The 9,446-nt window shown below is 38.3% G+C and overlaps 1 non-coding gene across 1 annotated transcript; it reads right to left on the bottom strand.

Annotated features, from left to right (window-relative positions):
* Positions 1-4,013: 4,013 nt before the first annotated feature.
* On the bottom strand, positions 4,014-4,120 carry LOC111907711 (small nucleolar RNA R71). The gene has a single exon (XR_002855643.1). It is a non-coding gene; the product is annotated as a small nucleolar RNA R71 (small nucleolar RNA).
* Positions 4,121-9,446: the final 5,326 nt, after the last annotated feature.

Genomic DNA, 9,446 nt, shown 5'->3' with positions numbered 1-9,446 from the left:
TGCCCATATCCTTAATCTAGTCCCTACTAAGAAGGTTACCAAAACACCTCATGAGATGTGGACAGGGAAGGTTCCCTCGTTGGATCACATCAAGGCTTGGGGTTGCGAGGCTTTCGTAAGACGAGAGACTCACAACAAGCTCAAACCTCGTAGTGAGCGATGTATTTTCATTAGCTACCCACAGAAATCCTTTGGATATCTCTTCTACAGACTGAGTGATAATGTTGTCTTCATTGCGAGGAGAGGAGTCTTTCGCGAGAGAGAACTCATATGCCAAGAGGACAGTGGGAGGCAAATTGACCTTGAAGATCTTTAAGAGTTAAGTGATGAACGAACCTCAAACACCGACACTCAACCCGAGTAAGGAACTCCTGTTGAACCGATTAACCAGTTCCTACCTCTGAGATGTTCCAGTAAAGTTAGTGTTCAACCTGTGTTATATGGTTTTTATATAACAGCTGGAGGTGATACATTTATTAGTGATAGCACATTGATAAATCTGGATGAAACTAATAACTACAAGGAAGCCATGGCAGGCCCTGAGTCTACTAAATAGAGAAAGGCAATGGATAGCGAGATTCAGTCCACGTATGACAATCAAGTTTGGAACTTGGTTGACAATGTATCGGGTCGTAAGACACTTAGGTGCAAATGGATCTTCAAGATGAAGACCGACATGGATGGGAAAGTACACACATATAAGGCGCCACTGGTTGCGAAGGGCTTTACTAAAACTCTGGGAGTTGACTATGATGAGACCTTCTCACTAGTAGTGAAGATTAAATCTATAAGGGTTATGTTAGCAATAGTTACATTTCATGACTATGAAATATGGCAAATGGATGTTAAAATCGCTTTCCTAAATGGAAAGTTGGCTAAAGATGTATACATGAGTCAACCATAGAGTTTTGCCAGTGCAATGTACCCTAATAGAGTGTGCAAGCTTGAGAACTCCATTTATGGATTGAAACAAGCATCTCACAGATGGAATCTTTGTTTTAATGAGAAAGTCAAAGAGTTTGGATTTTCAAGAAGCGAAGATGAGTCCTACGTATATGTCAAAGCTAGTGGGAGCATAGTTAGCTTTCTGGTATTGTATGTAGATGACATACTTCTCATAGGAAATGACATTACAACCTTGCAAGAAATTAAGTCCTGGCTTGGGAAGTGATTCGCTATGAAGGACCTTGGAGAAGCTGCCTATATTCTAGGGATAAGGATATTGAGAAACAGGAATAAAAGACTAATAGGACTTAGTCAAAGTACCTACTTGGACAAGGTGTTTAAGCGTTTCAACATGGAGAACTCCAAGAAAGGTGACTTACCTATCCAAAGCAATACTAAAGTGAGTAAGACTTAGAGTCTGAGTACAGAGGCTGAGATAGCGGATATGAGTCGAGTACCATATGCTTCCGGAGTTGGCTCAATCATGTATGGTATGACTTGTAGTCGCCCTAATGTGGCTTTTTTTAGCATGGTCAATAGATATCAAGGGAATCTTGGTAAAGCTCACTGGATGGCAGTAAAGAACATTCTTAAGTACCTGCGGGGGACTAAGTACTTGGTTCTTACCCTCAGTGGAAATGATGACTTGAGAGTGACAAGGTATTGTGATGTCGGTTTTCAGAACCACAAAGATAATTTGTGCTCTCAGTTAGGCTGGGTGTTTACCGTAAATGGAGGAGCAGTAACATGGAAAAGTTCCAAGAAGGAGACTGTAGCTGATTTAACATGTGAATCAAAGTACATTGCAGCGAGTGAAGCATCGAAAGAGGCGTGATATTTCCATATTTATACATGTTTTAGGAAATATTTACTTATATTTTTATTAAGATTTTGGTTATTTGCATTGAATAATGATACTTATAAGCTTTAATTGTACTTTGCAGCCAAATAGAAGCACTCTTGACGACTAGGGACTAAAAATGACAAAGCATGGAACTTTGTAGGCTTGGAGAGTAAAAGAGAAGGAAACCCATGTAATCAGCTACATTCACGACGTGAGGCTTTTAGATTCACGAAGTGAGCAGGACTATTCTAGAAGATAAGCATCGTGAAGGAGGAATCCTTGTAGAACACAAATATCTCTTGTATTCACGTCGTGAGACATACTCATTCACGACGTGAGAGCAAATTTGATGATAACTATATATTCTCTTGATCATTACGACATGAGGGACTTTTGGCTAACTTGGAGAGTTCCTGGAGATGAAATTTAGAGGGAGAAGAGGTTTGGAACTGGATTTCAAAGCCAAGGAAGAAAGAAGAGTTCATTATTAGCTTTATAGTTTGGTACAGTTAGCATGCTTTTAAATATGACTTGTTCTTGTTTATTTGCTAGGATATCCAGCTAAATCTAGCTGCTTCTATTAGCTAGATGAAGCTGGAACTCATGGCTTTAAGACTTTAGCTTTGATTTACTTATTGGTTATGACTTGTGTTTGATTGATTGAACCTAGCATGTTAGATTTTAATATTTGATTGCTATAAATTCTTTTTCTATGTAGTTAGTGAATATGAATCTGCATGAATTTGAATACCTAATAATTCAGTGAACACTAGTTTATTAGAGCTAAGATCAAACCAATCCTAGAAAAGTAATTGAACTATTGAATTAAGCCGTGCTAGAGAAATCATATTATGACCGTAAGTGTGTTTTTCAAATCAATCTTACATGGCTCCAATTCCATTTAATAATTGATTTTGTGTAAAATATTGTGTGACCATACATAGATCTACATGAATTAATTAATGTTAGTAAATTTAGAACTGAATTGCTAATACTATCTTAATTGGTAACCAACATTATTTATCATAATTAATTTATAAACTATTGAGGGAAAGCGGATTCGAACTAACAAAAGTGTTTTGTTTATTGATTGAATTTCTGTTAAACAATTAAGTTTTTCTAAACTTGCAAAATTAGATAAAACCCCTTCCTTCATTAGAAATTAGGTTAATTTAATAGTAGGTAGGTTAGTTAGTTAAAACCGTTCCTTGTGATCGACACCCAACTTACTCAAACTATTCTATAATTTGACTAGGTACACTGCCTAGGTGCATTTTAGTTAGTTAAGTAGTTAGGTTATAAATTTAGAATTAGGTGTAGTTATTTGCAAGCATCATGTTTTAGGTGTCGTTGCCGAGGAACGACGTATTTAATTGTTGACTTATTTGCTTTAAATTAATCGATCCTTTTTGTGGGGTAAAACCTGCAACAAGTTATTTTTCAGTTTAGTTTATTTTCTTCTAGTACTGAACTCACGACGTGAGCTTTATTGGCTCACAACGTGAATTCAGTAATTTCCAGTTTTCTTTGCAGAAGTTCATGACTAGAGGCTCTAATACACCTTTGGTGCCACCACTTGAAGATCTAGATTCAGCCCTTCACAAGAAGACGGATAAGAACACAAGAGTGAAAGAAACACCAAAAAAGTCATCTTTCAAAGACCTCAAATCAGTCTTTGGAAAGAAGTTAGGAAAGAAAGTGGGAGAGTCGAGTACATCATCAAAGGACAAAAGCAAGATAGAAAGCTTTGAGCAAGATCTAACCCCAAAGGAGTCTGAGTACGAATCCGACCTAGAATTTGAACTACATAGAAGTGATTCTGAAGACGAGCCAGAAAATGAGATGGAAAACATTGCAGATATGTGTATGGGAACTTACAAGAAGCGAATAGAAATGATGTTGGTCCGTGGTTAGTACAACATGCAATTACTGCCACTACCAAATTCAGCTGAAAGGACACATCCTTACTGCACTTAAGGATATTCCATTTTATGGGAAGGATCATGAGGATGCTTTTAAGCATTTAGATAAGTTCAATGACATTGTGGATTATGTCAATACCCCTAGTGTTCCTAGAGAGACAATTTTACTGAGGATGCTACCAGACACTTTTAAAGTAGCGGCAAAAGACTGACTGAAGGCACTACCACCTGGCGTAATCACTACTTGGTCCCCGATGCATGAGCTGTTTCTAAAACAGTTCTGCCCACCTTCCATGATAGCTAAACTCAAGAAGGCTATAGCCAATTTTGAGCAAAATCCAGGTGAGTCACTTTACGAGGGATGGGAACGTTACAAAGTTTTGTTAAGGAATTGTCATCAACATGACCTTAACATTCAACAAGAAGTATCCATATTCTACGACAGGGTCGATGTCATGACCAAAAAACTCCTTGATTCTCAAGTACCACTTACAAAGAAAATTTGGGGGAAGTCAATGAGTTAGTTGAATTTCCAAGGCATTCTCATGAGTACCACAATCAAAGAAATGATGGAGTTAAAGGAAGCGGGGGTGGAAATTCTGCAGACATGGTTGTTATAATGGCCATGCTTGATACATTGGATAGGAGGATGACCAAGATGGACCAGCCAATACATGCTATAAGAGTTGGTTGTGAAAGGTGAAATGATCCACACTTGACTAAGGATTGCCACTTGGATGAAAATGGGTATAAAAAATCTCAAGTTTACTATTCTAGTGGGGATAAATACGATGAAGATTGGAGAAAACCAAAGAAGGAGTGGCTGCCATATGGCGAATACAAGAAGCAAAAAGAAGAAAAATATAAGCAAACGGGCCGAGGCCTCTACGAAAAAGAGCAACCACCAGCCAAGAAGAATGTTGACTTCGGAAACATGTTGACCCAATTTATGGAAGCTTCCGAGAAAAGGCATGATGATACCAATGCAATGCTAAAAGAGCACATGAAGATGATGAAAGAACAACTTGCAATGATTATTGACCAGCAAGCCTCATTAAGAAATCGTCAAGCATCAATCTATAATCCTGAAGTTCAACTTGGTCAATTAACAACTTTGGTAAACAACAATTTATCCTCAAAAATTCCTGAAAAACAAACTCAATCCCATGTCATGATGATCGAAACCGAAGACAAGGCCATTTTTGAGTTCTTAGAAGCATTAGAGGAGGAGCCAAAACCAGCCGAACCAGAACCAAAGAAGTCCAAAATCGAAAATAATATTTTTTTCTTAAACACCAAACTTACGACGTGATCCTTCTATGCTCACAACATGGGATCGGTCTGATCAGACAAATTCAGAAATTGTTCCGGCTTATCGTCCACCTTTACCATTTCCATGTCGAGCTAATCTTAGTCCACTGGAAAGGGAGCATTTGGAGTTTATAAAGCACGTAAAGGGTATTCTTACAAATACTCCTTGTATTGAGTCGTTATAAAAAATTCCTGAGTACGCGAAGTTCCTAAGAGATTTGATAGACACTTGTTAACAATTGAAGAAAAATTCCAAGGTAATTTTAAGTGAGCAAAGTTCAAAAGTAGTGTTAGGAGACTTACCTAAGAAGATGGGAGATCCTAGGCGCGTCACTCTTCCATGTGAGTTTGGGAATAAGATGAAGATTTATGCTTTAGCCGATTCTGGGGCAAGAATAAATTTGATGCCTTATTCATTTTAATAGAAGTTGAATATTTAGAAATTGAAGGCTACGAAAGTGACTATTCACTTGGCAAACTGTTCAGTGACACAACCTCGGGGCATTATAGAAGATATTCTAGTGAAAATTGGGAAATTCGTTTTTCCAATAGACTTTGTGGTTTTAGATATGAAAAAAGATCCCGATGTTCCGATTACTCTTGGTCGCCCATTACTTAATACTGCTGGAGCCGTGGTTGATATTCACGATTATAAGCTTACTTTGAGAGTTGGAGATGAAGAGGAAACTTTTGGAATAGAAGAAGGTTTCCAAGGGAGTGATGTTCAAGGTGAAGTATTCAATATTGATGAAGAAGATGAACTTGGAAAATTGGAGAAGTTAATGGACGAAGAAATTAATACAATTTAACAAGTCAAGCGTACGAAACCAAGAGCATCCGTTCCATTTTGGTTGAAGTGATTGCTTTTACAACCCCAACTTCTTGGGTAAGTAAGGAAAGAGACGATTTATTGAGTGATGAAGAGAAGGTTACTTCTAAGGACACGACTTCAGCGGATGAAGAAAAGAAGATTCCATTGGAGCTTAAAAATAATGAAGAAAAATTAGAGAATAAAGGGACCAAAAGAAAACTCGATGCACATGAGAAAAAAGCTAAGAAAGAGAATTTGAAAAAAAAGCGTATATTAGACGCGTTCAAGCTTACAAGAGGCGATGGAAGGATCAAAGACTTCAGTTGGTGATGGACTCTTTGGACGATTCAATGTGAGGAGGCACGGAGTCCGGCTCACGACTGCATAAAAAAGAAGCACTTCTCGGGAGGCAACCCGAGCCCAATTTGATTTTCTTTCTATTTTTTTTTAGTTTTCAGGAAAAGTAATCATCTCATCGTCCAAGTAATCTTATGAATGGTAAAACATTAAGTGTAGGGTCCCTGAATAAAATGGTAAGTAATTAAGATTTATAGTTACTAAAAAAATTGGATGTATTAAGTGAATATCTGATCAGACCAGACTTCACGGTGTGAGAACTTATGCTTTATGACGTGAGTCCAATGGACTAACAAACCATTTTTTCTGTTAGCCCAATAAATTGCCCAACCCACTTGATGATTAATTGGATGGTCCATCTGACTATTCTAAGACACTTCACGACATGAGTCCTTTAGCACTCACGACGTGAATTGTGAAAAGAACACAGGACCACAAATAAAGGATCAGAACCCATTTGACCTAATTACTTTTCTATTCCGACGAAGTGAGAATAGTTCCTGGTTTCCCTTGTTCCGATTGCGGCCAACCACAACTCAATATTCCATTTTGCTTACGTAATGTACATTCTAAGCTATGGATTTCTTAATTCTAGAGGATAATTTTTGCTTTAATTGTTAAATATAGGGATAGGTTTTATGTTTATTAAATCATTGAAATGTGCCCTAAAAATCGTGTTATAGACATTGCATGTGACTCGAATGTGCTTAGAATTGTTCTAGGAGTAAACCCCAACCATTTTATTGGATCGATTTCGACACTTCCATGACCATTTGTCACCTGCACAGTTATGTTCACGACATGAATTCCTAGGAATTCACGACGTGAACGCTGGGTGTGGTGAGTATTGTTGATGTTTGATTCTAATCTACTGAATGTTTTCTTGTTTGGTTTGTGTTGTTTCTTGTTTTGCAGGAAATGGATCCTAAGTGTGAGATTCTAGCAGCTTGTACCTATTTTATGTCCTCCCAACAAATGTCTCGTGGGACGTTCTTAGTCATTATAACAACCGTCTGGGGTGGTTACATAACCGTGAGTTCGATGTCGCCCCAACTGTGAATTAGAAAACATTGAGGGAGGTTGGACTTGTTGACCGGTTGAACCCATTTCTTACAAAATTATTTATGGGGAATGGGTACTCTTTCACATGCAAGGGGTGGAACAATATTTTTGCTATCTAGGAACGGGTTTATAAGGAGCTGTGTGTGGAATTTTTCTCTACTGTGGCATTTCATGAGAATGTTCAAGATCCCACTTATCCGCAAGCCTTGGTTTTCCGTTTAGGTGGAGAGTACTGGGAGAAAGTAGTTTGGTTGAGTTCTCATGGAGAATGGGTTTGTATGAGGCCCACGAGGCCATGACTCCCAAGTTCGTTATGCTTTTGTGAGAGGTTGCCCGTGGTTATGAGGGTGGAGAATCGGGGATCGAGTTTTGGAGTAACATTGCGTCTGGTGTGTTCAATTTCGGGGTGTCACTGGAAAGTAGCATCAAATCACCTATTCACTGTCTTATCCACCGACTCATCAAATTTTCCATCCACCACAAGCGCCATGGGGACAAAGTTACCATGTTGAATTTGTTCTTTTTATGGTCCATTTTGAAGTCGGGAGTGTGTTGCAAGATCCTGTACTTTTTGGCCCGCTACTTGGTGGAGTATGTCGTGAGTTCCCGACCTGGGATCCCAATATGTGGAGGACATTTCATCACCCGTTTGGCCTGGTCCTACGGTGTGATGATTCCCGACATCACAAGGTCCTTGACTTGCATGGAGGGGAATGAGTTCTCCTTTGGTTATTTGGAGACGATGAGGGTGGTGACCAACTATGGGACACATTGGGGGATCGTGCACTCCGATGATGATCATGAAGAACAACCAAGCACACAACCTGAGCAACAACCACAGCCGAGACCTCACCGACAAAATGTGAGAGAAAGTGTAGAAATGACCAAAGCTCAAAGATTTTAAAGAGGAATGCCCACATACCTATTCCAAAGTCGGGTGGGTACGTATTTGGACAACCTTCGCGGGGGTGTTACATATAATACCCAACTTATCGAGGGTATTTATTCCCACATGGGTGTGATTCGACCACCCACCATGCCACCACATTGCTCGTATATCCAGACATGGGAAGAACTATGCATGCCACGAGGAGATGGGGCTGGTACAAGCGGAGCACATGAAGACGACGACTATGATCGATCATTTTGTTTTTCTTTATTTTTAGTTTGATTTATTTTATTTTATTTTTATTTTTAGTTTAGTTTGTTTTTGGATTGTAAAACTATTTTAGTTATTATGTTACTTTTCCTCTTCTTTGGTTGTTATTCCAGATTTGCTAGGAGTCATAGGAGAGAAATGTCGAGATACAGAAGAGTTTATGTTTAACCGAGAGAGCGTTAGAATCGAGAGTTGAGACCCATGATTAGAAATAAGTGTGGGGTGGGTCAAGAGAGAGGATAGAGTTAGAGCTGAGTCATAAAATGATGCATTAGAAGGGTCTTAATCCATTAAGACATTTGGTTAAAGTCAAAAGCTAAAGGAAAAATTACTTTTTGTTTGCCCAGTACTCACATCGTGAATCCTTAATGTTCACGTCGTGAGTCAAGTTTTCATGGTTTTCAGAATACGTGTTTTAGCGACTTTACGTTGTGGCCTTTGGCAATCAAGTCGTGAATATTAAATTTCCACATAAATGAAGACCATTGCTGCATATTACACCATGGTTCACCACTTTTCTTCTTGGAATTTTTATGAATATTATTATGGCTCATTTGCTCTACTATGCGATGTGGCGTATGCTTTCACACATTGTTCTTCATGCCTCGGAGATTTTCACCACATTTATTGAAGATTAAACTTTCGATATTTTGTTGGCATTTACGTATCTCGCGAGTTCAATATGGAAGTCCCTATTTAGAATAAGTCCATATTCAAGATGCACAATTTTTCCACACATTTGGAGATCGATCATGCCATTGCTATCCCAGGGGAGTATGTTCCTTTTTCTCCCTTTTGTGGCTTTTATATTATTTTATGCATACAATGAGGGCATTGTATGTAATAAGTGTGGGGTACGGGGTCGAAAAAGTAAAATGCTAGAAAATTTAGATAATTTAAAAAATTTAGAAACTAATTTTTTAATAGGTTTGAAAATAATGATCTAATAATTTAATCTAGTGATAATAATTTGAACTTAACTTGCTAATGTTGTATGGGATGATCCAATGTGAGCTCAAATGTTTAGTTGAGCCA

Source organism: Lactuca sativa, chromosome 3 (assembly GCF_002870075.4).
Source record: "Lactuca sativa cultivar Salinas chromosome 3, Lsat_Salinas_v11, whole genome shotgun sequence".
Taxonomy (NCBI): Eukaryota; Viridiplantae; Streptophyta; class Magnoliopsida; order Asterales; family Asteraceae; genus Lactuca; species Lactuca sativa.
Note: the sequence above shows the minus strand (reverse complement) of the source record. Positions and strands in the feature narration are given on the sequence as shown.